This window comes from Stigmatopora argus, chromosome 9, assembly GCF_051989625.1.
Source record: "Stigmatopora argus isolate UIUO_Sarg chromosome 9, RoL_Sarg_1.0, whole genome shotgun sequence".
Taxonomy (NCBI): domain Eukaryota; kingdom Metazoa; phylum Chordata; class Actinopteri; order Syngnathiformes; family Syngnathidae; genus Stigmatopora; species Stigmatopora argus.
In genome coordinates, this window is record NC_135395.1 from 1956918 (window position 1) to 1984123 (window position 27206).

The window sequence follows — 27206 nt, forward strand, 5'->3', positions numbered from 1 at the left end:
TTCTACACAGCAAATCATCTTTCATTCATGAGTGAGCTGAAGCACATCCCAGATTACTTTGGCCAAGGTTACACTTGCACTAGTCACTAATTAATCACAGTGCGCACGTAGACAAACAGCCATTGGACAATTTAGAGTGGTTGATTAACCTGACATGCATATTTTAGAAATGTGTGAGGAAGCCAGAGTCAACCCATTAATGCCTAACAGAAGTATGAAAATACTAAATTAAGCCAAGTCCTGAGGCATGATTCCAATGCACAACCCCATGATGCTTCAATTCATCACTGCCCCCTAAAAACTCACTTTTAAAGATCAAGTTTAATAGGAATCAGTAAAGAAAATTATATCTATTGCATAAATTTAACTACAAGTGAAGTTGTCTGACTTGATTTGCTTTATTATTGATGCCTTGGGTGCTAATCCACTAATCTATTGTTCTTAGTTCTAACATTTTCTTTTTACCTTTGAGGATGGCCATTCTTTTAAATTTAAAAAAAGACACAAAAACATAAATAAAAAGATAAAAGCCTGAGCTCAACAAGCAAAACAGTGCAAGATTATTTTATTTATTTATTTAAAATCTATTGGGCAGTTTTATGAGGAGTTTTTGACTGTGAATTAGATACAAAATATGAATCTTTCTTCTAACATCCAATATATTCCAGAATCACACGTGAGTGTAAATCTGTGATATGCAGATCATGTAAAAAAATAATAATAATAAAAAATAAAAAATAAAAAATAAATAAAAAGGTTACCTCTAACACACAACCGCATTTTAGTGAGGAACAGGAGTGCTCAAAAAATAACATTTACATAGCAGCCCACTTATGAAACCCAGTGTCTACTGATGTGTTTATAGAATATGTATGGTAATACAAGGTTTTCCTTTTTTCGGCACATTTACAGCTTACTGTGAAACGAATGCAAGTGACCCAAAGAGATGAGTTAAGAGAGTTGTCGTAAGATTGTAATAAAATAGAGGAAGGAGCGCTGGGAGAGAACGGGGTACATGTGAGGTCTGACAATGCTCAAACTGTCATTCAAGCTTTAGCCGTTTATCTTCGGAAGGATGGGGGGGCACTGGGCTTAGCTCACTTTGCTGTTGGGACCACATTTATATGTATGCATCCTTGCTGAGCCTGTGACAGCAGGTATACACAAGTGGGAAGAAATATGAGGCCATGTCATTATGTGCACAATATAAAATATTAAAATACTCCCTGAAATAAACACACATAAACATGGATAGGAGCAACGGGCTGTAAATGTAGATAGAACCGAGCAGGGATGCATTTGCTCGCCTTGCTTAGTTATCTCGGCTCTGTCAATGCACCATACGATGACTTCCAGAGAGGCTTGAAATTACAATCATGCTCGTGTGAACTGACAATATTTCTGAGCAGTGCATTCGTCAGCTCAACACTCCTTTTTGTGCTGACATATGCGATGTACACACAAAATACACACACACACCTGGAGTCCATATGTTTGCAACTGCATGAGTAAATCGTTTTGACATCTGAACACAGATTTTTGAGTCCCCAGGCTGTCTGCCCTGAGACCCAAAGGTGTCAAAAATGAAATAAAATCAACAGGTGGTGGAAGTGACAGCAGAAGTTAGAGTTGTGCAAAAACGAGCGAATAGAAATTGGTCTTAACATTTTAGAGATTGAGTCCTATCTCAAGGCCCACTGTCACCTAAGGAGGTACATTCCTGAATTTGATAGATTGGACATCACTGAGGACACAACTCATAGTCCTTTAATCTGTAAGAAAAATTAAAAATCTAATTTAAAAAAGAAAATTAAAACATAGTTTTAATTACATTTCGCTGTTGGCCAGGAAGCCACAACGTTGTAGTATTCGGTATTTCTATACAATATGTATTGCATAATATATTATTATAATCCTCCTCTTTTTAGCTAAATAAAATCAGATTTTCTAGTGTGCATCTCTTGTGTGTCATATTTACAGGAAAAAAAAGCTTGAACAGCGTGAAGCCAAGGATGTTACAATGCATGCAGGGAATATGTGGGCATGATTTGCATTATATTCTATTAATATTTATGTTCACTTCTGTGTGCGCTTATTTTTAGGTGTGGCATATCATCACGTAACCGAGACAACCGCAATGATGTGTCAAAAAGGCACAGGCCAATGTTATAGAGTCACTTTTCAAAATCAAATGGCCCTCAGAATAAAAATAGAATAGAAGTTAGGAATATTACTCTATCTTTCTGTGCTTAAGCGTTTTCTTTCAAATGCTATATGTATAGCTAGTGTAATGTTCTAAAAAGAACAAATTATTCATTCATTCGTTTTCTGAACTGCTTTATCCTCAATAGCAGCGGGGGGTGCTGGAGCCTATCCCAGCTGACTTCGGGCACGAGGAGACAGACAACCATTCACGCTCACACACATACCTAGGGGCAATTTAGAGCGTCCAACCAGCACGGACAAGTAGGCTTAAGGACAGTTTTTTCCCCACATCCATCAGACATCTAAACTCGCAGTAACATAACACACATTCCCTTCTGCGGTAATATAAAAAGAGGTTTTGGGTGGTGATCTGCCTCCTACTAGCTGACTGAAGTAAGGTAAGTGGAAGACAGTGAGAGGTAAGCGAGAGGTAAGCGACCTGTATCCACAATAGCAGAATGCCAATTACAAGTCCGTACTAGATTTAGGTCTTTTGCCGAGTAAACGTAGCTTATGGAGAAGCACCATCAATTTCGTCACACGCAGTTTCTGCGTGTGATGACAAGTAGGCTTTTTTTGTGTTGTGATAACTACAACAGGGGGCCTATGTCCGATTAAGATTAAGATACCATGTATGTCTTTGGAATGTGGGAGGAAACAGGAATACCTGGAGAAAACCTACGCAGGCCACAAACTCCACACAGATGAACCGACCTGGATTTGAACCCAGAACCCCAGAACTATGAGGCTGATGCGCTAACCACTCCACAAAGAGAATCATATGGTTAAAATTTGTTGACTTGGATTGAATTTTACAGTCCTTCTGCAGTTACAAGGGAAGATAGTGTCAATTTGTATCAAATTAATCTTGAATACATTTAAGCATTTTAGCAAACACACACAAAAAGCTGTCTCATCTTTTTCTGAAAGATTAATACAGTTCAGGTCAATGGTTGTCAGTGTGATGTTTTACCTGAAGACCTTCATCCCTCAATGACATTTACTTCTTTCCAAACTAAAGCAGTGATCACACTGAAGAAGTAGTTGGTTTACACATAAGCTACCTGAACAGTATATAACACATACCATACTTCTGAACAACCTGATTTCATTGTAGTCCTTGATTGTGGTACTTGAACAGCCAAATGTTTTTTAAGAGGTACTTTTATTAAAAAATAGTTTTGAAATTTATGTTTTAAATGATGACAGACTACAGATGGCATGTATCACGCTAGATGTAGAAGTGATTCCCCCCACACCCCTTTTTATTTGAATTTTTCGGTTAAGGTCATCCTGTTCCACCATCTGCTGTCAGTTTATCCACCTGTTCATTTGCAGGCCCCTTCAGCCGAGCGTCTAACATTTCATCGTTGTAGCGATCCCTTCTGCTTTAAGTGACCATCAGCTTTTTAACAAGACGTAGGAGGACAGGGAGGCAAGCATGGTTAAATGCTCTCTGCCCCTCTTCCCCCCAACTTGAGCTCAGTGGTGGAGTCTCATGTCTGGAAGCTTTATTTCCCCTGTGGCTACACTAGCATATTGTAGGGCATTTGTAGTGCTTAGATAGCAGAGAATGTGAGCAGATCTCAGGCTAAGCCTTGCACAGAGTGCCTCGGTTCGTTAGCACAGAACCAGAAAAGATGGAGGGCTTTCTATGAATGATTAGTAGGTTTTTTTGCCTTACTGTGTGAGCTTTAGGTTGCAAGGAGGCTGGCTAAAACTGTCATCAGCGAAAACATATTCTCCTCATCATATGAAATATAACTCACCAATTGTGATTTTCCTTCTTAGCACGCCAATGGACGCAAGTAGTACCTCCGCGCAGTACAATTTGTCTTAATTTGATTGTGCGATAGTTAGATTTTGTGTATCATGATCAGGGTTCTCTTTCTAGTCAAGCTGTCAATTTATATCTACTGTGCACTGATTTTTAAAAATACATATTTTTTTATAACTAAGTCACTGCCGTTACCAGTCAATAAACATACAATTTATTGACTGATCGCTACCAGCCTTCCAGTCAGATTGGATTGGGTGGTCTCTTGCTGTCATTGGCATCCAGTGTAATAATTCATATTTTTTTCTTAAGCAGTCAACTGGCAGCAGTTTGCCTAGCTGAACGTGAACAATGAAAGACTGCTGAGAATAACTGCAATTGTCATTTCAATGACTCATGCATGAGTTAAGTTTGAATAAGTGTTTATTATTTAAAAATGGCAACCTTCAAACATTTAATTTTAGAGAACAATGTGTGCAAGTGAGTCATTAGCAGTAAGTTAGTCTCTCTTGACTCAGTCAGCAGACATAGCCATGACTGGTAATAGCAATTTATAGTTGTTTTAAATTATAATGTAAATTCAATTATGCTTCTGTACATTTTATATTCATATACTGGAAATAGGGAGAAAAAAATTAGTAGAAAAAAATAGGGCTTGTCATTGCATATATAATTTTGTACCATGATAGAATTTTTAGGAAAATAATACTCTGAAATTCAATTCAATTCAATTCAATTTATTTGGCAAGAAAAAGCACCAGGCTAAGGGCCATGTAACAAGATACAAGAAATGTGCACAAAACGCAAAACGCGCAAAATAGATTGATACTGTATTTCACAGCAATGTGCCATTCAAACACTGCTTTCTTTTGCTGTGTTTTTGCTCTACGTGGAATGTGGATAGATTATTGTCAATTTTTCACCTGCGCGTGTAGAACTATGTGATTGGCCTTGGTATGTGTTTATGTGTTATGGGATGCTTTCATTAACGTAACAGAGACACGGAAGATAGCGTGTTTTGTCTCTAAGAGGCACCTGCTTTGTGAGACACTTAGCGTCAGCCTGTCCTCTGTGATTTCAGCAGCGCTCATTACATAGCCCAGAGCTGCCTCCACACTGATTTAGGGAACAACCTAAATGGAGGATAACGAGCCCCATTGTTTTCTCTCCTACCACACAACATGCTGTAGCTCACTAAAGGCACATACACTGTGCTGCAATATCTAACAATCCACTGAAAGGGAAAGAGAATAGAAAATGTCTGGTTCAAGTGCGATTCAGGAATTCTGGTTGTTTGAATGATGCAACCTATTTGCCTGAGGAGATTAAAGATCGAAAGCTTCTTGAAAATAAAGGCAAATTTAATCTGGCATCTGAGATCATTGAAATTCAAGTTCACAGGTGACAAAAAGATTAGGGCATTAATTCAAACAGTATAGTTTCCCGAACAACAGAATGACTAAATCCTTGCTTAAAAACTTGCCAGCTGATACGGGGCATTGCCCCTTAGAAGACATTATCTACACACAATATGGAACTGTCTGCAGTGGAAATTGGAAAATAATTCACTCTAACCCCGCTCTAAAAGGTGTGTAAACCATTTGAAAAGCCCAAGGACATGAGATTATTCCATTTCTCTACAGACCTGCAGTCTGTACACCCACTGCCTTCTCATTCAGCTTTTTCTTGATTGTGCAATGATTTAGTCTGCTTTCCACTAGCTGGGGATTCTAAACGTCACTACTTTCCCCTCTTGAATACTTCACGAAAAATCCTTCTGCTCCAACATCCTTGAGGAGAAAATATTGACTGATTGAGCTAGTCTGTGCACCCATTTCCCAGAAAAGATGAAATTTAAACATTCATTTTTTCATCATCCGTACCATGCATCCTCACAAGGGTGAGTTACTGGAGCATCAGTTGACTACAGGCGAAAGCCAGACTGCACCATAGACTGGTCGCCAGTCAGCTGTAGAGCACACTGAGAGACAGACAACCATTCACACTCAAAATCATACCGCCACCGAGCAGGAATCGATCCCACGCTTGCCCGCACTGACGTCAGGCGAGTGGACCCCTACACCATCGGGTCCATCCAGAATCTGGAGATCTACACAGAGGTGTAGACTATATAATAAGTCTTAATGTGTGTAAACCTAGTAAGCAACTAAAAACAAAAAGACTGCTCTGCTTGCCAACAAGTGTTTCACCACAGCAATAAATTATGTTTTGTTCGGGGGTCAAATAATCATTTCCCTCAATAAAATACAAACATTTATTTATTTTTCAGGTCATGGAGCTTTATCAAAATATTCTGTGTTAAATTCCTCTTTAAAAAGTTCACAATAAGGATCACACAGATGCTTGAGAAGTCTTAATAGGCAGTGAATTAAATATTTTAAAATTCGACCTTAATTGGAAACGAATGTTTTAAATATAATTTTTGAAAAGTCTTAAAATATGAATGCAGAGGTACTGAGTTTTTTTTTCCCCAAACAAACACAGTTTATCATGTCCAATTGGATTTCCATTGACCTACTTAAAAAGAAAAAAAAACTACTGTTTGAATTTATGTTTTTCAGATCCAAATATGTTGTCTTCTATTATTATTAGCTTCGGGAGAAGTGCAACAACAGAGGAATATCTCTAACCATTAAAACGGCTTTGAGGTTGGTATGCATTATCATTTAATAGACAAAATTGCTGAATGAGATTCAGCATAAAAAGATCTCAGAAACTGATGTGGACTGCAGTGTTGTGTGCACAGTAAAGAGTCAATTAGTTGATCCATTTGAATAATGTAACATCAGTCAGTGGCAGTGTAACATCTGCACTGAGTTTGCATTTGAAATAAAATGAGAAAGGAACAAAGATTTGAGAGACACTTCAGATGAAAAGGTCTTCTAAGTTTAAGTACTAGCCCAAGTCAAGAATTAGGAAGAGGAATAGAAGTATGGGAAATATCTAGGTAGTATGTTTATGGAGTTTTTGGTGTTTATTGTCTTAATTTAAAACATTATAGCAAAAAAAGAAAGGGAGACATGGCCAACAGTAGCTCTTGTGTGTTTGCCTTACTCTCATGGAAATAATGAGATTAAAGTCAACAACAATTCAATTTGGCCCTTTGAACTCGATCTCAAGCCCCCCAAATTTAACCACCTTTTCCGTTTCATATTGCAAACAGCCTGCAAATGTAATAAAAATATATTTATTCCTTCACGAACACCAACAAAGACAAACAAACAAGGAAGCAGACACATAGGCATACACAACTGAATATATATTCTCCGCCTCCATACATTATAATAATACATTTTATTCCTGATGCACTTTGCAAATAAAATTTCAATGTGCTATAAAAAGTTTCATGTTAAGTATGTTAAGCATATTCAGAAATGTACTTTTCAAGTCTTTTGCTGAACATCAGTCACGGCAAATTTTGAATTGAATCCTGTTCAGCAGGTCTTGGTAAAATGAATATATAGTACCTCTCTCTGTGGTGGGTAATCAGGAGAATTTGAAGCCAAGTATATACATAGATACTTTATATATAATGTGCACTTACTCTCAAGCTGTTTTCCATCAGAAATATCACTTTACTTTCATTGGCAATGCACTTGAAATCTACAGAACTTTTTCCAAGTGATATTTTCCAAAGGTTTGTTCTACATTACTCAACAAACAAGCTGAATCAATAAGCTTTTAGAAGCCGTATTGTTGTTTCATACAAAATGGACAGCGCCTAAAGTAGAACAATAAACCCGAGGAAATATAAATTGCATAAATGGGTATTCGTTTAGACATAGTTTAAAGTCAAAACTTTACATTAATTCTGTGTGTCTATGTAGTTTGACTATTTTCTGGAAAAATGGAGACAGGAAAACAAACTTTGACTGACAGATTTTCAATTTGTTAATGGAAGGGTTTATGCTCCGCACACACGTGTCCAATTTAGAAGATTTAATGGGAAATGGATGTATTTTGTGTAATGTGTGTGATTCCACTGCCTAACTACAATGATGCAAATCAGCCGACAGGCAGAAAAGCGACATACCTTGTTTGTTCTTTTCTGCTTGGTGGAAATAATGAATTGTTTGGCAGTAAACGACTGAGTAGATATAATTTAGTTAGGACTTTGGGGGGGGGGGGGGGGGGGGGGGTGTTCTGCTATACATTAATATGAATATTTTGTTTCTCAATTTTAGGACTATATTCAAACTGTCTGTAGCTGCAATATTTTTCTCAATACATGCCCATCAATCAAACTGAGACAACCAAACAAGTTGGAATAAAGCGGGATTAGATTGGATAACTTTATTCATCCCGTATTGGTGAAATTTCATTGTGACAGTAGCAAGAAGGGGGGAATGCAGATACAGAAAAAAACAAGTTAGACAGTACAGTTGCAAAGGCCACAGAACAACAAAGCAAAAGCACAAAGTACAAAGCAAATTAAAGTAAATGGTATCGTTAAGAATCACCAAATCAAATCAAATCATTAAGACAGAAAAGCAGCAAAAACACAAAACGAGCAAGAGGTGACAGAGCTACCGCCACCGGCTGCCACTTTGAACGGCGCCATCTTGGTTGCAGTAGCAAAAACGGATACAGACTCAAGAAAAAGACGTTGTAAAGTTGGATAAAACTGGAACCACACACAGGAAGTCCTCCACAAGATGGGGAACTTCTGCAGACTGGGACCGAGGTAGAGAATATTCAGAGTCACTCTTCCAAGCTTATCCGCACAGTTCCTCAGTAGTCTGGAGCTGAAGACAACAGTAGCAGAGAAGAGGCCCTCGACTCCGTTTCCGGCCTGGTAAGCGCCGACAGCTCTTCCATCTTATCCCATGATGGAATGGTTGGTCAGAAGCATTGCTTCTTCTCCCGGCACTTTTGTTCAGCTCCAAATTTCCAGCGGTATTGAGGTGTTGCTCCTTCTGCTGCGTATTTTAACAGCTAGTCCCATGTGTATGACAGCGTAGGCATTTGCTGAATGGTTCCAAAAAATAAGTAGCAGAAAGCAGAAAGAAGCCAGGATAACAGAACAAAGAAAGTTGTAATGATGATCGTTGAACTGACACCAGTAGTAAATGCATTTTAAGAGCAGGACACAGAGGTCACTTGTGTCTTTTTTAATTTTTTTTGAATGTTTTAAATCAAACTAACCAAACCAGGGAATTTGCATAAGATATTAAACAGACTTTTCTCTGATCACTGGCTGACAGGTGGATACTGTCGACACCACAGCCACTGAATTTTGATCACTCTCTCTTAGATTTGACAGTGACAGAAACCACTTTGAACAGACAGCTACTTAAATCTAACATAGTTTTGTTGCTCTCATTTAGAATAAGATGAAAGCACATGCATTCACAGAAAGATTTAAAAATAAGAGGATTAGACATGGTGAGTTGAATCGTGAGTGAAAATCGTCTTCTTACATCATTATTGGAAAGACAACCAAAAGATCACCTAACTATAGATTTCACAAATGATAAAATAATTATCATGTGATTAAAAATATAAATGGTTATGTAGCAGCTTTAGTATAAACAATGAAATTAAATTCTGGCGAATAAGACACATTATTTCATTATATTAATTAGACTATGTGCAATTCAGTTGGGAGAAAATGATATGTCACTAATCTCAGAAGCAGTTACAGAAGCCTCGTCACAGTTCCGAATACTCCAAAATCGGGAGAATAAATCAGCCATTAAACGTAGAATCATGGCATGCTATTAAATCTGAAGTGTCATGGCAATAAATTAATGAAATGAGATTTTTTCTATCAGATTTTTTTTTAAAAGTGGAGAAAAAACATTGATAGGTGGCTTACAATTAGGAGTCAGAGGGAGTTTGTTCCTCCCTCTGTTGAGTAAATTCTGTTCTGATGTAAACAAAGCTAAAATTATGCAGCAATACATTAAGTTTGGGCTCTCTATTTTTCTAAGATAGCTTTTTGTCTAAACATTTTCAATATAAGAGAAACAAAGCACAACATTTTAGAGCAAATATACTTTGTATCAGTTGTTTATTTGCATTGGAAATGAAAAGGTAGCCATAAGTAAAATCATAATCAATTTAAATACTGACATAAAATCCAGTGCAGTGCTGAATTTTGCACCAGAGTCCAATTTTAAGGTCTTGTTCTTTTCAAAATTGTATGAAAGTGTCACACAGTAGATTATTTTCCAACTAATCAAACCAGAATACATTTTCCGGCCCAAAATGAAAGACATGAAAGCGGTTAGCCAATTACTTGTTAACACCTGAGAGGAGATGATGAGCAGAGTGAAGTAGAGAGAGAGAGAGAACACAATGAAGTGCAGAAAACAGGACCGAATAGTAAAAGGCACTCATTGTACTCTTTGTCTTTTCCTCCAACAAATCCCCCTAATAATAACTCCCCAAACTTAAACTTACCAACAAATAAATAAAGAATGCAGTACAGCTTTAGGCATCAAAGCGTGAAAAATCCCTCTGTGGTGGGTTGAGCCCTGCATGCTGTCCGTTTCCCTCTTTGTATTATGACAGATTTTATAAATGAGGGGACATTTTTGTTGGCAAGATTACCCCGGCTTCGTGGAGGGCAATATTCATTAACTCCTGTTGACATCTCTCTGAGTGATCATGATCCCGCAGAGTTGTGGCAAATGTAGCATATGAGCCACAATAGATTTTTTTTTTGCCAATCACAGGCAATAAGAGAAAGGCTTCCATGTACTTGTTCCCCCCAAAAAAGCCAAAGGTTAATTAATGTAAGAAAGAATGCCTTTTCACCCGGCCACTAGAAAGGCCACTTATGCACTAAATAAGATTAGCCCAAGACCATGGACCTTGAACTGTAAAAAATATCTACAAGCATTGCTTTTCTTTACTATCGTAGTTCCTATTGAAGTATGAAAGTATTTGTGTGCTTCCACAACGTGTGAAAGAAATCACGACCTCGTTGAATATAGCTAAGAAGACTCATCTTTGCATGGTGGATTAGGAAAGTCCACCATTACACATAACAGTAACAGAGCAGCACAAATTGCTAAAAGAAAAAAAAAGCCTTTGGTTTTGGAAGGATTGTCAAATAATTACATGCTAATACATGCTAATCTGAATTACATTAGAAATCTTCCAAGCACTACATGGACTAGCACTATCGTACCTTAACCCTTTCGGGTAAAATACTACTTTTGTTGATCTAAAAAAAAATAATAATAATAATTTCAGTGTGAGTGGGGAAGGACAACCACTCAGACTCGTACCTAGGGACAGTTTAGAGTGCTCAACCAGACTACCTTGCATGTTTTTGGGATGCTGGAGGAAACCGTAGAAAAGCCACACAAGCTCGGGGAGAACATGCAATCTCCACACAGGGAGACTCACCTAGGATTGAACTCTCAACCCAGAAGTGTGAGGCCAACACGCTAACCACTATGCCATATAGTATTACTGAATATTATTATGAAGTAACACAATGTTCATAAAACAAAATGGAATGAAAACGAATAATGATCAGATAATAACACTGTCGTGGCATTTCCCAAACTTTTGTGTAAATATTTCATGGGTTAACATTTTTTTTGTTCATATTCAGGGCTGACTCAGATTTGTCCTGGCTCATCTCATCGTTATGCTGCCATGAGCCTGGGAAAGTTCCTTTGATGCCTCCATCTTCCTCTTTTCAAACATTCTTTTTTTTCTTACTATCAATGGAGCCGATGCCTCTTCACTATCCACTCTGTAAAAAATAAAATAATTGTTCTTGCTAACTAAAGATTTTAAGTAGACCTAACTCAAACTATAAAGTTTTCATAATTTAGGATGAATATAACTCTATGACATGACAAAATTTGTAGATTTTTTTGTTTTGTTTTTGTTTGTGGTTCATCCTGTAATGGTTGTAAAAGTAGAGCGAATACATCAATATATATATGAGAAGAAGAAAATTAACTAAAAATCCCTCAACATGTTCATTTAGCTAAACATAAATATTCTCAATTTCATCCAAAATCTTCATTTTGATTTAAATTAAATGACAACATTAAAAAACTATAACAAATAACACAGTCACCACTTTAGCTACAAACCAAAACTTTTTCTGTAAAGTTTTAAAAGGGTCACGTCACATACAAACTAATGTAATGTCAGTACTAAACAACATGTTTAAATGAGTCCAAAATTCATCTCCCACCTCAATGATTAAGCTCATTAAAACCTTTTTAATGGCGCAATCTCCTTCTAGTGATTGATATTTGGGGAGAGGGAGCACTGCTCCTCAGGGGTTAGTCTATACGGAGGTTATAAGAAGAATTTACAAAAAATGCTTGCAGTACAAACTGCTTAGAGCAGAAAATGAGGGAAATACAATTAGTATAGTCAAATAGGAATTTAAAAACATCAAGACTAAGTTTAAGCAATTAAAACAATCAAGGAAGTTCATTACTTGGATGAAAGAAGGCTACTATGTGTGATATGTCAGGTTTGGATTATTCTGGTTCATTTTAAATTTAACGACTCAAGGTGTGGCAGATGGGGGAAAAGAATCGAAAAATAAAAAGTGGGGAAATTCAACTGTCAATGCGATTGAGACGATAGGCAGTAGCAGTGCATGTCAAAACTATACATATGTAAAAAATGTTGTGTGTACTCAATTGAATGACATATATATCTATATGATATATATCATTTAATAAGGTAGTAACGTAAAAAAAGGACAAATACAGAACTTGAAACGGGGGTCCAGGTGACCGAGTGGTTAGCACATCCGCCTCACAGTTCAGAGATCGACGATTCAATCCCAGATGGGTTCTGACCGTCCTGTGTGGCTTTTCTCTGGGTACTCTAGTTTCATCCCACGTCCCAAGCATGCATGGTAGGCTGGTTGAACACTAAATTCCCCCTAGATTTGAGTATGAATGGTTGTTTGGCTCCAGCACCCCGCACGACCCTTGTGGAGGATAAGCAGTACGGAAAATGAATGAATGGAAACTGAAAGCCAACCTAACCAAAAACAATCTGCAGCACTTATGGGGAAAAATGACAAGAGGATTGGTCAAATTTACAACTGGTGGCATTATTGGGTAAATTAATTGCTTAGTCAAATCGGGCCATTTTAATTTGTTACCTAACAATTGATATCTCCTTGTCATTAACCTCTTTAGTATGTAGTATCTGTGTGTTAGATAATTGTTTATGCTCAAGGCTAGGGATTCACTTACATTCCCCATTGCTGAGGTCCCTCGCATCTCCTTTGAATGACTTGGCTATCAGCAGCATTTTTTTCCTGGAATATGCAACCTTACCACTGTGATCATCCATCATAGATGAGCTGTGCAGATTTGATGTTGGTGCAAGATTATATGCAAATTATTTATTATAGCGATTGCTCAAAGCGCATTGATTTTTAATTAGAGATAGTGCTTCTTCGTCTCATAGCAGAAGTGACCTAAAAGTTCAAGTGAAAGTTAATTTGACATTAATATGGCCTAATCATATTCATAGAATGGGAAATCATTAAACATACCTCAATTAGTCATGTTTAAAACAGTCATTAGGTTTTGTAGAGTGATATTTTGACTTGTTCTTGATTAATAAGCCCACATTTTTTATGCAATATTTAATCAAATAGACAAATGTGAGTGAAGCGACAAACAGATTGATGCACGAATGTTTTTTTTATATCAATCCAAATGTAAGGAGAGAGTCATTCTTAAACAATACTCATCTTGATGTCTCAATTCCAGGGTTTATTGTAAATGTGTGAGCATGCACTGCTGTTTATGGACTTTATTTCATTACAAGGCCCTCTTTTTCAATTAAAAAAACAATGGGACGCTGTTTGAGGAAATTCATACCATTTATTTTTTGTCACTAGTTATTATGGTCTCATTGTTGGATACTTAAGTGCTGGCTTTTATAATATGCAACAGTAGCACAGGTCCTGCTGTTATTCATGCCTTAATAATTAATCATAAACATAGATGAATTCTTTAGAATTCGTATATGGCAAATACAGTTGTGCATAGTGAATAAGAATAATTTGACATTGGCCTGTCCTGCAGGATTTTAATTATCTGAGTCCAAAAAATGACACAATAACAAATCTCCCCAGGTTCAGATTCTATTTAATTAGCATGGACATTATCAGTACTTATTGTAGTTTCCAAAAATGAGATGGAATCACTTATAAAAGCACCAACCAAAGGAGCAAGAGGGATGGGCAATACTCATGTTGTAAAAAAGATGTAACACCAGTCTTAAGCCTTAACAGATATATCACTTTTTTTGTGTCAAGGACTATTACCAAGGCAATTTCATCTATTAGAAGTGTGTGGAGATCAACTACTGATGTACTTATGCCAATGCATTTGTTTTACCTTTAGGAGGATGCATAAAGTCCCCAAGGTATAATCAGTATTTGGTGTGGAGAAGAGAGAGAGAACCATGTCCTACTTGGATAGGTGGAATAATGGGGCCATGAAAATGATTCCTCATGATTATTTCATGACATGATACTTTAGTAAATAATCTTTCCGCCAGTATTAACCACCCCCACATTTTGGTCTAGGCTAGCTTGTTTCTGCTCACTCCAAGAATCTAACCCCCGAAACACAGCTAAAAGCATTTTCAAGGATTAGTTATTTCCTATTTCATACTTATTTATTCTTGTTTGGTTCCCGCATTGGTGTTAGTCATCAAGCTTTTCAAACTTTCTCTATAGTTATTTGTATCGATTCATTCGCTCTCTTTCCCTCCTGCCTTTTCTTTTTGTAGCAGGCCAGGCTTCCATCCTCTTGTCTATTAAATGTGAAACCCTTAAACTTAGCGTTTTCTATTGCCTCTTAGCCTGTTAAAAACATTAAGGCAGTGACATTTGCATCTCCTAATGAGATAATTAATCTGAAAGGTTGATCACCTGCTCCCTGGTGCAGCCATTTGCAGTGATCGCAAAATAATCAGAGGGCGCTTTATCTCCATCATCCCACCCTTGCCTTGCCCTCGTCTGTTTGATGCGCTCTGCATATTTTTGCATTGCGCACTGCCACCGGCACTGGCTGAAAGTGGATCCACTCACAAAAGTGCTTTGATGTAGACCATTTAGTTGGTTCCCTGCCTAAAAACTTGAGTGTGCACATCCCACCACACTCTTACTTTTAACTTCCTGCGACATCAATAGTCGTCAAGCTACATGCAAGCATGAGGTTTATGGCTTTGCTGTAAACTAATATATTTCAGTGTTTATAAGCTGGAGGCCTACTGACTCCAGCTCCAGCTGACACTCTCCCGACAGTCTACCAGCAGCCTGTTGCCATGGTTACTTCAGCTCAGTGGCAACTTCATGCAGCATTGGAGTGTATGATCTATTGTATGTTCAGCCTCCCTTCACTAAAGAGTGCTGAGCTTGAGTTGCTGTGATTGGCCATTTCTTTAGTGCCTTGTCCCCATCCCAACAATTACCTTGCTTTTAGGTCTCCTATAGTATACTAAGTATTCTTTCAAGGTGTTGACTTCAAGTCTCTTGATCACTTATTCAAGTAGAAACATGCTTGAATTCTGTTATAGCAGCAAGACGGTAATGGGCTGTCTTCAAAAGCTTGGATTGAGTGGAAGATATCTGAGACTATGCCACACAGAAGATACTTCATAGATTTGGTCACACAGGGAGAGGTTGCAATTTGCAATGCATCTCAACTAGCTAAAACGTTTTAAAAAATTGCAATAATGGCGGGCCGGCGGCTGAGTAGTTTCGACCTCGAAGCTTCGATCTCAGGTGGGTCCTCACTGTGTGCATGGATTTTCTCTGGTGCCCGGTGCTCGTAGTTAGCTGGAATAGGCTCCAGTACCCCCCGCGATCCTTGTGAGGATAACCTGTTCGGTTAAAAAATTGAATAGATGAATGAATTTTTGCAGTAGATAGTGCGGCAACTTTAGGGGTGGAGTTCAATAATATGCCCTGGTGTTGTAACTTTTCAAATAAAACCCAGAGATATATATATAGTTCAACGCTAATCAAATTCTACTATCTGCTGGATGCGATCCGAGTCGAAAAGCAGATTAACATAGAAAGTAAGCAAACCTTTGTTCTATGTTTCTGCATAAATTGGTCATTAAATGTTAGTAGATGATAAATTCTTAAGTGGAGAATGAAGATTTATGCAAATCTATGACATAAAATACCGTATTTACTAAGATAGATACAACTATAGTTCTACTAAAATGTAGGGCAAGAAGGAAGAAGCTACTAAAGTTCAAAATGCAGCTAGATGATCCAACCAAAACCTCTTTCAAATGAATAAACAAAAACAAATTCTGTGGTTGGGAAGGAATACATGCAATGTGTGGGGAAAAAGGCATGGCATACCAACATTCAAACCTCTACCAAACTGTGAAGTATGGTAGAGATGACATCATTGCTTGAGACAGTTTCTCTACCTCGGGGCCTGATTGCTATCAAAAACAGAAAGATGAATTCTAAAGTTTATCAAAACCTCTTGCAGGAGAACTCAATGACTGCCTGTCTGCTGAAGGAAACTGTCCACAGAATAGGAAAAGCTACAGGACAGTCCCTAGAAGCCAGGTAAATCAATGCTCAAGTCTTAACAAATCGTACAGAATGTGTGATAAACACTATGTTGTGCTTTCCCACATCGTATATCCATTCACAGTTCTATAGTCTTAACCTTAAGGACACTGCAATGGTTCATTGGATCCAAAACTAACTTTTCCACCCTGACCAAACATTGCGCTATCTTCCCATTACTTACTGAATTGTTTTTCAGGTGTGAGTTGACCTATAGGTAATTTTCTTCAAGTGACATTACATGTTGCCATTTCAGAACCGTAATGGCATTCTCTGTTCAATAAAATGACGAAAATCCCTATTGATTTAAGTGCTGCAATAACTGCTTATACTGTAGAAAGTATTATTGAAAAGTGGATCTGCACAACAGTTTAAAAATGGATCAAATGAAACCAAAGTGGGAGTCTATCATATTTGAAATGTCAAAGTATATCTTGAACAAATAGAAAAGCTCTTCCATTTCACCCTGCGCAGTGAAGTAAAACTTTGTGTTATGACGTGGGCACAGACCCAGTCAATCAATGATTGCACATACAACCATTAACACCTAGATTGCAAGGCTTTAGCTTAAATCTCATTTATTTTTTTATTTTCTGTTTTCAAAGGTATGACATTTGGGCCAGAGTATGTTGTTTTTTCTGTTTTTCTTAACAGCCAATGGATTTTTTATAATATCTCAGTAGTTCCCTGGAATGAATGTGAGCGAAATGCCACCATGTCTGGCATTTGTGGCGAAGCTCCACACATGGCAATCGCTAGTCTATTTTTCATTCTATTTTCATCTCTGTCTTTTAAACTACATTCAGAGGCAAGGGGGGTGCCATGAAAACAATTTTATTAATCACATCAATCATCAGTAATACCATGGCAACTGTTGAGGGCTGTAATCTCTTTTCAGCAAGCTCACTATTTCTTTCTTTAGAGGCTCATGAAAATGGGTTTGTGTGTGTTTATTTATGTACCTACACTCTAAGTACTTCCCTCTGGAGGTGCCATTGCTCAAGCTTCCTCAATATTTTCTTTACAGGATTTTTTTTAAATTTTCAATCTTAACACCTTAAACTACTAGTACTAGGTAGTATAATTTGATGTCAAAGTCCTTTGCCCTCCACTGGGGGAAATTTATAACTTGCAAATTTCAGGTAAATTTTTAACTAGAAACTTAGTAGCGCGTTCAAAATATCAATGGGCAATTGGACTTTTGAGATTTGAGAGCGGGATTCTAATCATAAAGTCGATTACTGTAGACATTTGTCTTTTTCTCTTTTGAAGGTTGAATGAATTTGCATCTGCATGGTGGAAGGATAGTTACATAAGAATTTAATTTATTGTGCTCCTTTTTATAACCAAATGTAATAAAGTTTAACAATAGTAGATCGAGCAGCTCGGTACAGCACGTCCATCTTACAGTTCTGAGATTGTAATTTTATCACTTTCTTGTTTGACGTTTGCATGTTTCCCGTGTGGCTATGTGGGTTTTATCCAGGTTGAACACAGTAAATTTCCCTAAGGTGCGAGTTTGTACGTGAATGGTTGGCATTCTCCTCGTACCCTGCCATTGGCTGGCAACCAATTCAGGGCTGTCTCAGCAGTTCAAGACAAAACCAAAACTGTTGGCACTTGAGAACGAGACGAGACAAAGACTCTTAATATTTCATCTTGAGTGTGGAGAACAAGACCAATCTTGAATGTCACAACACTGGGTGAAACCACAAGGATAATGAGAATGGAGTCCCACCTTAAAATTACCCATGCAAAAAGTTCAAAGACCATAACTACCCAATTTTTTTGTTTTTCATAACTCGAGTGCAAATATTTTGGCTTCATAGCAAGTTGGTAAATGTAACCTTTGTGTTTATGCAGCTCTACGGCTCACATTTCACAGACGAAAGCAACATTTGCATATTACAGTTTTCGTTTGGATTGGTGTAATACCTTGGCAAGCACACAATGCCTCATTAATATGGGATAAAAAGAAAGGCATCCCTCTTGCCATGTTCAGACTCAGCAGGGCAGATGGTTCATGATTCGTTGATGGAGCCAAACACTTGGTATGGGATCAGCAGTCGCACAGAAGTAGAATTCGAGGTTGTTCTGGGACACTGCAACAAACATTGCACCATAGTTCCAAATGCATCTGTTTTTGACAAGGCTACAAAATTTGCAAGGTCTATGTGGCTTCACATTAGACTTCCATGCAAAGTTGAGAGTATTAGCTTCCAGTAAAAAATTACAAAAAAAACGCATTGTTGAGATTGACTCCAAAGGATGAAAGCTCAGTTAGATGAGATAAGTGGGAAAGGAACGAAAAGTTGTTAAAATTGCTTCAAGACACTTCTTTGTTTCTCTGCTCTGGGTGTTTTGCCTGCTGTCATACTGAGGACAAGCCAATTCAGAGACGCTATCAGATATTGTACTGGCTGTGCTCCTGGGGAAGCCTCAGCATGGATCAATTTGACTCATTTAAACATGCCTTACATTCTTAAAGACATTGTACATTTATTTCAATTATTTGTTTCTAAAACATTAGGTAGTTTTTAGGGTGCATGCTGAAAAACAGTGCAAGAAACATACAATTTTATTTTTTGTTGATTTGATTAGGACGTTGCACATTAATCAATGTGTCAGCCCAAAGCATCATTGTAAATATGCTGGAATTAAAATTCTTCATCATTCAGCTGGATCCTAACAAAAACTGCATGTTGTTCCATTTGCAGCTCTCAATACAGCCACTTAAAAATGATATCAACTGCACGCATGAAATAATCCCTTCTTATCAAACTGAGGGCAGCGAATAGAGACAAAACATCCAGTGGCAGGTAACGACGTGGTGTGGCAAACTGTGTTCACGTAGCTAACGATGACCCCCCGCATGCAGGAACGATGCCTTTATTGTCATAGCACATGTAAAAAGTATAGAACAACGAAATGTCATTTCCATTAAAACTCACAAGGAAGAATAGTAATAACCGACACGTACACAGGGAAAGGGCAGAGAGCCTGCTGCGTCAGCTATTGATGTGCCCCCATTTCTTGGAAGAAAACATGGGAAAACAAGACGGTGTAGGTTTAATACTGATGTAGTTTTTTGTTTGTTTGGTTGAACTGGAAATATTTATGCGGACAGCCAAAAATAAATAAATAAAGTCACCTAATGGTGTGGGGCACATGTGTCAAAGTGGCGGCCCGGGGGCCAAATCTGGCCCGCCGCATCATTTTGTGCGGCCCGGGAAAGTAAATTATGAGTGCCGACTTTCAGTTTTAGGATCAAGTTAAAATGAAGAGTATAGATGTATATTAAATTTCCTGATTTTCCCCCTTTTAAATCAATAATTGTAATTTTTTAATCATTTTTTTTGTGTTTTTAGTTCAAAAATCATTTAGTAAAATCTAAAAATATATAAAAAAAAGCTAAAATATTTTTTTCTATAAAAACTGAATATTCAGGGCTTTTAATCCAGTTCTTTTAATCCATTTATAAAAAAATCTAAATATTATATCTAAAATGGTCTGCCCCACATGAAATCGAGTTGACGTAAACGTGGCCCGTGAACCAACCCGAGTCTGACACCCTTGGTGTAGGGGTTCATTCGCTTGACTTCGATGCGGGCAAGGGCAGGATTGATTTCCATTTGGTGGTTCTCTGATTGGGCGAAGTGTTGTCTGTCTCTACGTGCCCTACGTCTAACGGGCGACCAGTCTAGGGTGTGGTAGCCTTTCGCCCCAGAACAATTTGCGAGACACGGGTACAAGATTCCTCAAAATAAGCAAATACACTTACACAATTGCAATTTAGGTATCATGACAACATAAAATATGCGTCCCAGCATTCTGTGGTTATTACTTTGCTTAACTACCTCACCCTTGTAGGTTATTATCACAGGCTTAACCTTTTTCATGCATCTCTTAACCCTGAGGGAATGGTAGATCAGAGTGGGTGTGTTTGGCTTAGTAGTGACAGCTCTCGTCCTGAGCGCTCGTCAAGGATTTTTCTAAGAGCCCCAAGCTATCAGCTTGTGAGACAAAGGCAATTTAACATGCTGTTTCTTCATCCTAAAAATGAAGAAATTCAAATATTTTCCTCTCACTACCAGAAGTGGCAAAGAAAAAAAGAAAACAAAGAAGGAAAGGAAAAACAAATCAAGTCGAGCTATGTTTCATTTGCTATTTCATGATGTTTCTTTATGGGAAAAGCAAGGGGGAAAACAGACTCATTCAAATCAATAGTGCATTACAGCCTACATAGGGCATCCCAGAACATAACACTTGACAATCACACAAGGGAACATAAAATGTGATGATCCTACAATAGTCTTTTAGAAATTAACTGCAACAATATATAAAAGATAATTACATTTTATTGCAGGGCATAATGTTGAAAACTGTGCCAGTGTTAAAGATTTTAATCAATAGTGGTATGATAGAACCTAAAATGCATACTGAACATTCATCTTCCATACCGCGCGTCCTCGTAAGGGTTGAGGCTGACTTGGGGCGAAAGGCAGAATACACCCTAGACTGGTCGCCTGTCAGCCATTCTCACTCACAATCATACTGCCGCCCGTGCCTGCCCTCCCGCCCTGAAGTCAGGCGAGTGATCCACTACAACATCAAACGGCAACACATACCAAACAGTCTCACAATAACCTTAAATGATTAAATACTCCAAAAATTCAGTGAAATTACGAAATGATGAACGGGTCATTTTTCCGCTCTTCATTGTGTATTCTTTGGCTGGTGCGACTTAAACTCAAGTGTAACTTATAGTCCGAAAAATATGGTTTTATGAACAAGTGGAATTGCTTCATGTAAGTGCACTTAAAGATGTCATGAATATATATGATGGTCATATAATATATTATGAGTAGCTGCAATGCTATAGTCTTTTAATCTCTACGTCTGAATGAAATAAAGAACATTTAAAAGACAAGTGGTGTTTATCCACACATTTTCCCCATACCTGAAATGTAGGTCCTTTTTAACCTAAGGACCATATTCATTCATTCATTCATCTTCCATACCGCCCATCCTCGAGCCGCCCATCCTCTCGAAAGGGTTGCGGAGGTTGCTGAAACCTAACCTAGCCGTCTTCGGGGAAAGGCAGACTACACCCTAGACTAGGGCACCTAAGGAACATAACATTATCAAAATATTTACACTATTGTTGATTTTCCCCAGACGTACCCACATATCAATGCACCGATTAAATTGTAGTCATTTGGGGTGATGAATGATCCCAGGATACCTCCGTTTGCGAGAGCTGTCCCAGTCGTAATACTGTAATGTCAACACTTCAATTTCGCTCTTCCTCAGCCTCAGGTCAGCTGTCTTCTTTTATTACTTGCATCACACTAGATTTCCTCGTGACAGAAAAATGTTCCACTGTTATGTAATTCACCTCAAAATTATCTCTTTAAATTCATAGCCACATCTTAAGGGGTCTTCCTCTGTATGACCAGGCATTAAACACCACTGTGTCAATTAATGGGCACTCATCAAATGAGTGTGGTCCTAAAGGTCTGTGGCCCATTAATTTTAATTAATTTTGGTGTGTTTACATGTGAGTTATGAACAGTTGATGAAAATAGAAACAAAATACACTTATTTTGTGATTTTCTTTTTTGTTTAATGCCAGCAAATGCCAGTGTTTGCTTTTTTTTTCTCCCCTTGTCTCTAATTTGGTACTCGTCCAGTGGTCGGATGTTTTAATTAGATGGGCTAACCAAATTTACTGATTCTTCAATGTGAAAGAACAATTCCCATTGCTGAACAATTGAACTCTGCTCGTCAAGCAAATTGATGATGAGGGTTTTATCACATTATTTTCAATCAATGTCTAACAATGACTATCTTTAAGCTTGCAAAAACTCCCCAACCGATTGCTTTCTTCCAGAAGCTGCATTATTAGATGACCCACATTTCCATTTTTGTTAGTGTTTCACATGGTTTTCACAGCTCCCTGAGACTACTGAAATAATGGAGTGGAAAATCAACCACTGCAAACTGAAGAAAATTGAGCTAAATACAGTATTGCTTGGCTTTGTGTTATGAAAGACCCAACAGACTACCAATGGCCCTTGACAAAGTCAATCTACCCCTTCCTTACAGTTCTGTTTTGAAGAATAGGAACTATGCCTTTCTGTTTTAACAATTCCTTTTGATTAAATCTTTAGGCACCATTTCCTTTAAAAACAACTACAAACTGCAAAGCATTTTTTTTTAGTCATACTAAAACTTTTTCTACCCAACATGCATCAGTCAAACCAATAATTGAAACGATACCCGACAAAATGTATGACCACTAATGGCTTTAGTATGGATAAGTTTCAAAAACCTTGTTAAAGAAAATGCTCTAAAATTCATTATGGAGTAATTGTGACAAAATACTTAACATCTGTTTCCCACCTCAGATGTTCTTCCTGGCATTAGCTGCTTGCACTAATTCTACTCCTTCCAACAGTCAAGAGTGTACCTGCCCACCTGCTACTGTGTAATTGACACTGACTGGATGTTTTCACCCAGCAAGGGAGCGTTAATGAACAAACTGCCATCGGGGCTGCTCTCTGCACTAAAAATACTCAGAGCTCAGAGTAGTAGGGGAAGACACTTCCATCCTTTAGCCCTTCCCGGGGTGGATGCCAGGCCTTTCATGCCTGCCTAGGCCCACTGCCAACAATAGTTAATAATTCACCACCTTCTGGATGGGGCCAGGCATAACATAGTCTTGTTTTGTGAGATAAATCAATGTCAGCATATAGCACATGTTCACTTTTTCATTTGGTTACAAAGGGAGTCATTGTATATCAAACAAAGCAGCGGAGAGGCTTCACGGTACCCTTGAGTACTTTGTTGAATTTCCCGGACGGTGCCACTAAAAGCAGATAGCAAGGATTCCTAGGAGATTGAGTGGAATGGAATTAGATTGTTTCTTTCTTTCTGATCTAAATTGAAGTTTCAAGAGCAGGTTTAGTAAAATCTTCCTCTATGATTAAATAGCCTATGACCCACTCAACACTTGCACAAAACCTATTTCCTTGATCTCTTTGTACACACTATCTTCAAAGCCTTATTATAGGTATTTATGCAGTGTGCGTTTGTGAGTGTCAGTGTGTGTTTGAGATATATTGTGAGATCACTAAGAGGGCTCTTGAAATTTCATTTTGTCTCAGAACTGAGCAGGAAGTTCAGCAATATTTTTTCATTCATTTGTTTTCTGTTCCGTTTATCCACACAAAGGTCGCAAGGGTGCAATCAGTGGTGGAATCCCTGTATCTAAAGAAGCAATAAAAAACTTTTGGTGGAAAAATGAGAAAACCTTGGGAAAGGACCACAGTAGGCAATGATCCCCCTTTCATTATGACCAGTCTGATGACTCAAATATTACATTAAATGCCAGAACAAAACAGTAAATATTACAATAAATGTCAGAGTAAGCCCGTAAACAAAGGCTCTAAAAATTGGCTTAGTTATTATACCATAAACTATGGTCAAGACAATGATACTCTGACCTATGTACAATATAAAATTTGACTACCAAATATGAAGAGGGGAAAATTACAGTAAAATCATATGCTTTAAACAGTGATGAAAATTGCATTTACATAGGAAAAAATGACAACATTCTATGTTTTTAATAATCATGTTTTTCTCTCCTACAATTTAATATGTTGTAAAAAGTCTATATTACAGATAACCAATTAAATTACCATGAGGGCCGAGGTTTGTTGAGATCTTTCCTCTCGTTTCAAAGCTTGTATTAACAGATTTGCAGATTCAGAGTGAACATAAGGTGCTGTCAGTTTACAGATATGTGACATCCTCAACCGGCTTCCTCCCAAATCTGCTGCAGGTGTACTGATTTAGTCAAGCAGAACCACGGACCGTTGCGAATGTTGCAGATGGGTTCCCTGAGGCTGAGGAAGAATAGACTTACACTTGGCTAAGTTGTCTGCAGAACAAGGACATTTATCTTAGGTATGTGATCAACATTATAAGCATGGCAAAAAGGAACCTCTTTGTGAAGAATAATGGAAGAAGAATGTAATTTCATTAGAGTTCATGCCTTAAGAAAAATGTAAACCTTGAGTATTATTTGTCACCAGTGCTTGTCTAAGAGTGAATCTAACCTTGTAGTATATTCGTATGGACTCGGGAAAAAAAGCTATGCTATTGTTTATTTTAAAAATGGTCTGAAAAGGAGAAATGTGTTTTTTGAGGACATTGGAAGGAGAATTACTAACCTTTAAAATATCTTCACTTGACAGTTCATACCAAGTTTGAAATAAAATAATCCGACAGATAGAAGTAATAATGCAAAAACGTCTGTAATTACCATTGTACTAAACCGTCTCTTTTTCGAACAAAACAAATTGACAGTTGAAATTGTCTCATTTTTAAACTATGAGTGATGAAGTGAGACAGAATATTGGCTGTGCAATCGGACAACACAATCAAACATAATCAGAAGAGTGAAATTGCTTGGTGATGGGGCCATCTTCAATCTCACTCCTTCAGCATCCTAACTTATGCGATGAATCATTTTAACACATGCCTCTAGTGTTCACTCAAGTTAAACTGGCCTCCTGCGAGGGTACTTATTGCATGGTGAAAGTGTATTAATATTCATACAAGTCCACCTTTCTGAATGGGGCCATATGTTCCAATGTGTGGGGAGAAGCACCAAGCATCTGCTGACACGCACTCGCCAGATAGGGCACTCGATGTATCCGATCATTCAGCCTTCTGCTCTGTCCAGTATACAAGTGTCTGCTCTCAAAGGTTAGAACATTACATTCATTTTATATGTTGCTTATCCTCAGGAGGGTCACAGGCGTGCTGGATCCTATCCCCGCTAACGACGGGCTGAATTGAGTGCCAGTCAATCGCAGGGCATATTGAGACAAACTCTCAATTCACGCACACAAAAACCTACAGACAATTACATATATAGTGAATTTGAATGATAAGATGTTGTTGGATTAAAAAAAAAACACACACAAAAAGTTACAAAAGTACTTGTAAAGGACTTTTTACTTTTAAGCCAGTCCTTCTCTATTTAATGTGGAGTTTGCTCGTGTGGCCATTTCAGCATTTTATTTCTTCTGTTGTAAAAAACCCTTGAGAATTTGTAACCTCTGATGTTGACAGAGGAGCGGTGCACACCACACAAAGATACATTACAGCGATGATAGTAGCAAAAGGTGGAAGAAAAAGCATCAAAATTGTGTAGATAATATAGGCTAATAGATTTATTTCAATTCCTCAGTTATCTAGTTAGTTTCCTTATCTTTTGCAGTAATTTTTGATTGAATTGTGAATTATGGGTTACTTTAACTGCAAAAAAAGGCGGTTCGCCTCCTGGCGTGGTGTCATTTTCCCTTAAATAGAAGCAACCGTGTGTACTCAAGGATTTCCAAAAATGACAAGGTAAGGTGTGGCCACTTCATGGACTTCATGGTGTAGAGCAGGGGTCCCCAAACCGGTCCTCGAGGCCCGGTGTGGGTGCAGGTTTTTGTTCCAACCGATCCAGCACAGACAGTTTGACCAATGAGATTTCAGCAATTTATTTTTCTTAAAAAACGACATGGTATAGTAAGGCTTTTTTTCCTAAAAAAACGACATAGTATAGTATGGCTTTTTCCCCCTAAAAAAACGACATAGTATAGCGTGGCTTTTTTTCTTGAAAAACGACATAGTAGAGGAAGGCTTTTTCCCTAAAAAACGACATAGTATAGTATGGCTTTTCCCCCTAAAAAACGACATAGTATAGTATGGCTTTTTTCCTTTAAAAACGACATAGTAGAGGAAGGCTTTTTCCCTAAAAAACGACATAGTATAGTATGGCTTTTTTCCTTTAAAAAACGACATAGTATAGTAAGGCTTTTTTTCCTAAAAAACGACATAGTATAGCATGGCTTTTTTTCTTGAAAAACGACATAGTAGAGGAAGCCTTTTTTTCTTAAAAAATGATATTGTATAGTAAGGCTTCTTTTCTTAAAAAACGACATAGTATAGTAAGGCTTTTTTTCTTTAAAAAATGACATAGCAAGTAAGGCTAAGAGAGTCGGAGAATAAATCTGACTTCTGATTCTTCACCTTCTAGTTGTTGCTGTGGTCCACTGGCAAAATCATTGGGTCAGAACATGAGGCGGGAATAGGGAGTGAGTTCAATTCCACTCGTTGCAATTCTCAAATTGTTTATTGAGGTAATGAAAAGGATAAATACAACTTCCAACTTTACTGTGGTGCAGTGGCAAAGACAATGGGTCAGAACTTCAGGTGGACTCAAGTTCAAATCAGAAGTGAGTTTGATTCCACTCTTTGCAATTCTCAAATTGTTTATTGAGGTAATGAAAAGGGTAAATATAACTTCCAATCACATCACATCATTTCAGAAGACACTGTGGTCCAGTGGCAAGAACAATGGGTTGAAATTGAAGTTGGACACAAGTTCAAATCTGGAGTGAGTTCAAGTCCACTCTTTGCAAATCTCAAATTGTTTATTGAGGTGATGAAAATGATAAATATAACTTCCAATCACCACATTTCAGAAGTCACTGTGGTCCAGTGGCAAGAACAATGGGTTGAAATTGAAGGTGGACACAAGTTCAAATCTGGAGTGAGTTCAAGTCCACTCTTTGCAAATCT

General features: G+C 37.8%; 1 long non-coding RNA gene across 1 annotated transcript in view; it reads left to right on the top strand.

Moving 5' to 3' along the window:
- LOC144082955 (uncharacterized) overlaps positions 1–24832 on the top strand; it is a 32547-nt gene extending 7715 nt beyond the window's left edge. The window contains exons 2-3 of the long non-coding RNA XR_013303413.1: positions 16477–16556; positions 24409–24832. This is a non-coding gene — a long non-coding RNA (uncharacterized LOC144082955). The remainder of the gene's footprint in view (positions 1–16476; positions 16557–24408) is intronic.
- The last annotated feature ends 2374 nt before the right edge of the window (positions 24833–27206 follow it).